General features: G+C 44.4%; 1 pseudogene; it reads right to left on the bottom strand.

Moving 5' to 3' along the window:
- LOC105512808 overlaps positions 1-5067 on the bottom strand; it is a 58268-nt pseudogene that overhangs the window by 50594 nt on the left and 2607 nt on the right.

The following is a 5067-nucleotide window of genomic DNA, read 5'->3' as shown; positions in this document are numbered from 1 at the left end:
AGTTTCTTAGTCCTGAGTTCTAGTTTGATTGCACTGTGGTCTGAGAGACAGTTTGTTATAATTTCTGTTCTTTTACATTTGCTGAGGAGTGCTTAAGGATAAGTTGGTGGGTAAGGAGAAACCAGTGAGCCAGGAGTTCTGATTGGTCAGGGATGAAATCATAGGGAGTCAAAACTGTCTTCTTGAGCTGAGTCAGTTCCTGGGTGGGGGGCCGTAAGATCAGATGAGCCAGTTTTTTTTTTTTATCTGGGTGGTGCCGCAGATCCATCAAGTTCAGGATCTGCCAAATATCTCAAGCACTGATCTTAGGCGCAGTTTAGGGAGGGTCAGAATCTTGTAGCCTCCAGCTGCATGACTCCTAAACCATAATTTCTCATCCTGTTGCTAATGTTGGTCCTACAAAGGCATTCTGGTCTCCAGGTAAGAAGGTCTGCTTGGGAAAGGGCTGTTACCATCTTTGTTTAAACTATGTTTCCCCCAAAGTTAGTTCAGCCTATGTCCAGGAATGAACAAGGACAGCTTGGAGGTTAGAAGCAAGATGGAGCCAGTTGAGTTAGATCTCTTTCACTGTCTCTCATAATTTTGCAAAGGTGGCTTCAATGTGGTCTGCTGAAAGGCAGGAGGCTGGACTCAGCTCCATGGATGCTGCTCAATGAAGGAGAAACAGCACATGTAAGAAGAGTCCTAAATGCTAAGACGTATCTTTTAGGACAGGTTCAACATAAGATATAATGCCTGCAGGATCTTTCTGATGGGGGTGGTCAAGCCAGCCCCTCCTACCTATACAAGAAGAAGGCTTTTTCTTTTTAATGTTTATTGATATAGAACAGAACAACACAACAGTTTAGAACGAGAAGGTTGAAGCATTTCCCTACACTTCAGCAAGCACAGCTGGGTGTTGTAGAGAGAAGGACTGTGTGTCAGGCTGCTGGGGGTCAAACCTTGGCTCCTCTACCTGTTCACAAGTCAGATCCCCTCTCTAAACCTGTGTTCTCATCTATAAATGAGGCAGCAGATGATCCCTCTCTCATAGCACTGGTTATAAGGAGAAAATGCCAGATGAAGACACAGCATCTGGGACAGCTGCCACTCTTTGATCCCTTCCTCACTTTTCTCCAATCTCATCCAGGGCATCGTTTAGGTTAATGGCTTGGAAAAGAGGAATGAGCACTCTACTAGGAGTCAGCACATCTGAGTTACTCCTGAGCCTTGATAAGGGTGCTTACTAGGCACAATATGAACCATCAGGGAACTTCAGTGTCTTTGTAATATCTGCAAAATCAGGGTAAAACCACCTTCCCTACCTATGTTCAAGGGATGTGGGGTGGGAGGTGGGGGTGCTGATTATTACAACATGAAGAAGAAAACATTAGCAATAGCTACACACCTTAAAACACACATACCCTCTGACCTAGCAATGCCACTTCCAGTGGGTGTCTTCCACTTGAGCAGGATGATGCATGTACAAGGCCACCCACTGCAGCGCAGCGTTGTTTTAGTAGCCCAAGGTTGGGAACAACTTATATATCCATTAACAGAAGACTGTAAAATGAAGTTTGATAGCTCCATAAGTTGGAGTACTCTACAGGTATTAAACAGTAGAGCAGCTGTCTGTGTCCTGATATAGAATCTTTATATAAAATGAAATGGGTCAGGTGCATTGCCTCATACCTGTAATCCCAGCACTTTGGGAGGCCCAGGTGGGTGGATCACCTGAGGTCAGGAGTTTGTGACCAGCCTGGCCAACATGGTGAAACCTTGTCTCTACTAAGAATACAAATAATAGCCAGATGCAGTGGCAGGCACCTGTAGTCCCAGCAACTCAGGAGGCTGAGGCAGGAGAATCACTTGAATCCGGGAGGCAGAGGTTGCAGTGAGCCGAAATGGTGCCACTGCACTGCAGCCTAGGTGACAGAAGGAGATCCATCTCAAAATAAAAATAAAATAAAATAAAATGCTTACTGTTTTCCAGTCAGGCTCAGGGTCTGGATGCCAGGGGTATTCTGAACCTTGGGAAGGTGATGAAAAGGGGAAGTGCTGGCTCCCTCTCAGTGGTTCTGTTCAAGGAACATTTATTTAGCACCTAGGATGCACCAGGCTCTTCTATGGAGATGATGTCTAACAACAGGGCAAGAAGAATCTGCCTGGAATCAGATCAGAGCTCTAGTTTGGATCCCATCACTAACTGGCCCTGTGCCTGTGGGCAAGAATCATGTCACCTTCTGGCCTCAGGCTCTCATCTGTCAACAGGGGGTTAGGCTGACTGGTCTGAAGATCTCTCCTGTGCTAACATCCCAGGATCAGGAGTTAGAGTGTGAATCTGGATCTTTGGCAGGAAACTCAAAGTGAGCATCTTTGCTAACTCTACTGGGGAACCTCTAAGTCACTCACATGGGGGGCCTCTTTCCCAGAGTGAGGGATATTCTGAGATGATCCAGCTCTGACTGGAGCCTACAGTAACTGTGTAACTCAATCCCTGAATCACACAAGAGTTTCTCTAACAGACCCACAAACACCAAAGCTCGTGGCATCTATGCCCACCAGGGCCATCAGATTAAACAATGAATCTGTGCCTCTCAGGAATCTTCCCAATGTGATGTTTTTTGAAGATTAAACTAAGAAAAACACAATTCCCCTCCCACCCTTAACAAATTCCTTCTCATTGGAAGGAAAGAGAGGGTAAGGTTTGTGAGAGAAGAGTTTTTCCCTGTTTTGTTCATCGCAGCTTGCACAGCAACTAGGGCAGAGCCTGGCACATAGTAGGATTTCAGTGAGTACCAATTACATAAAAAGGAGACTTGGCCACCCAGAGCGGGGAAATGCTCTTTGGAGGCAGAAGGCAAGGTCTGGCCTTGTGCCTTGGCAAGTCACTCAATCTTTTGGTTCCCTCATCTGTGGAAGCCAAAGACTGGGTCAGATGAGAAGAGACAAGTTGTGGAGAAGGCACACAAGTGTTGCAGACTTCACCCACAATTTTCAGGCCATGGGTGCCTGGGTGAATAGTATGATGCTTCAGGCCTTAACTTAACTGATCTGTAGAAGGGTGTGACATCAGATCATGAAAATGAACACCCACCATCACACCCGATTGTTGCTCAATGGATGGAAGGTGTTACTATTGACTTATTGTCACACACTGGGGGACGAAGGAGGCCCACACTGTACTCACCATGCATAGACAGCTCAGTGCCTGATGCAGACTTCAACTCTACATCAGGACTCCCTTTCCAGAACGTCACACAGTAGTAGGTGCCAGCGTTGGTTTCTGTGATGCTAGTGATGCACAAGGAAAAGTCTGTATTGTTTCCCATCCTCATGTCTGAAATGCAAGCTATCCAGAGTAAGTGGTCTCTTTTTGAACTGTAGATTAGTTCCTGCCCTGTTTCAGCTCCTTTGAACAATCTGTGGGGAACTGGGAGGTGACAGAGTGGTCGAACCTCCAGCTGTGACCGACACTGACTTCTCAGGCTGAATCACCTGCAGCTCCTCCTCACCTGCCACTCCTGGAGGGAAACACAAAACAGTCATTTATTCATCCTTATGTGGTGGTTATGTTTTCTAAAGTGTTTATCAATGACTTTCATTGACTGAGTACACCCCAGGAGTGGGCCTTGAGCCCAGCACACTGCATGTATTATCTCATTTAACCCTCACAACAAGCCTGTAACAGGAGACTGTATTACGAGTTAGGACACTGTGGCACAGTGAGGTCAAGTTTAATGGTGGAGTATGAGGTTGAGGACCTGAGTAGAACTCCTGAACCATCCTTGGAAATTTCATGCTTTGCCAAATATTTATGTCTCTACTTTCTGGCCAAATGGAGTGTTGCTTTTTCTGAATCATTCCATTGGGTGGGGCGATGTGACTTCTTTAGACCACTGAGTTCTGAGCAGAACTGATGGGTATAATTTGTGGTCTGTGCATTTAACGGCAAGAGCCTCTGTGGATCAACTGCTCCCTTCCACAAAGACCCACAGGGCTCTGATGGAAGCTACTTCCTCAATTTGGATTCCTGAGTGACTATGAAAAACAGAACTCTCAACACACAATGAACATATGGCTTAAATAAGAAATAAAACATTTTTTAAGGCCTGAAATTTTTTATCCATAGCATAATCACATTACATTAGTTTCCTAATGATGCTGTGACAAATTACTACTAAATTTATGTACTACAACAACAGAAATGTATTATTGTACACTTCTGGGGGTCACAAGTACAAAATTGGAATTGTTGAGCTATAACCAAGAAAAAAGAAAAGAACTCAAATACGCAAATGTGGAGAATAAAACTTTGGTTTCCTGGAGTAGGGTTGGGGAAGGTTATGGGGAGATGTATGTCGAAAGATACAAAATTGCAGATAGTTAGGATGAAAAACTCTACAGATGTCATGTACAACATGAAGACCCTAGTTAATAATATTGAATTGTTCTCACAATTTTTACTAAAAGATAAGATTTTAGATGCACCTAGCATACACTCAAAACAAGGCAACTATTTGAGATGATGGTTATGTTCATTTGCTTGACTATAACAGTACCTCTCTCTATATATATCTCAAAGCACTTTTAAATATATACAATCTAAACAGGTATCAGCAGAGATAATAGTTTTGGGTCTCTGTCTCTTACCTGTCCAGTTCTAGAGGTTGTTCACATTCCTTTTCTCACAGTTTCATCTTTCCATCACTCCAACCTCTTGCTTTCATTATCACGTGTCTTTCTTTAATTCTTGCTCTCCTGCCTCCTACTTGTAAGAATTCTTGTAATATATTGGCCCCATCTTGATACTAGACTAAGACTTTAAAACAACTGTCTTAAAATGCTCAAAGGGAGCTGGGTGCGGTGGCTCATGCCTGTAATCCCAGCACTTTGGGAGGCTGAGGTGGGTGGATTGTCTGAGGTCAGGAGTTCAAGACCAGCCTGGCCAATGTAATGAAACCCCATCTCTACTAAAAACACAAAAAATTAGCTGGGCATTGTGGCAGGTGCCTGTAATGCCAGCTACTAGGGAGGCTGAGGCAGGAGAATCACTTGAATCTGGGAGGCAGAGGTTGCAGTGAGCCA

Source organism: Colobus angolensis, unplaced genomic scaffold (genome assembly GCF_000951035.1).
Source record: "Colobus angolensis palliatus isolate OR3802 unplaced genomic scaffold, Cang.pa_1.0 Scaffold219, whole genome shotgun sequence".
In the NCBI taxonomy this organism is placed as follows: domain Eukaryota; kingdom Metazoa; phylum Chordata; class Mammalia; order Primates; family Cercopithecidae; genus Colobus; species Colobus angolensis.
This window is presented reverse-complemented; position numbering and strand designations above follow the sequence as displayed.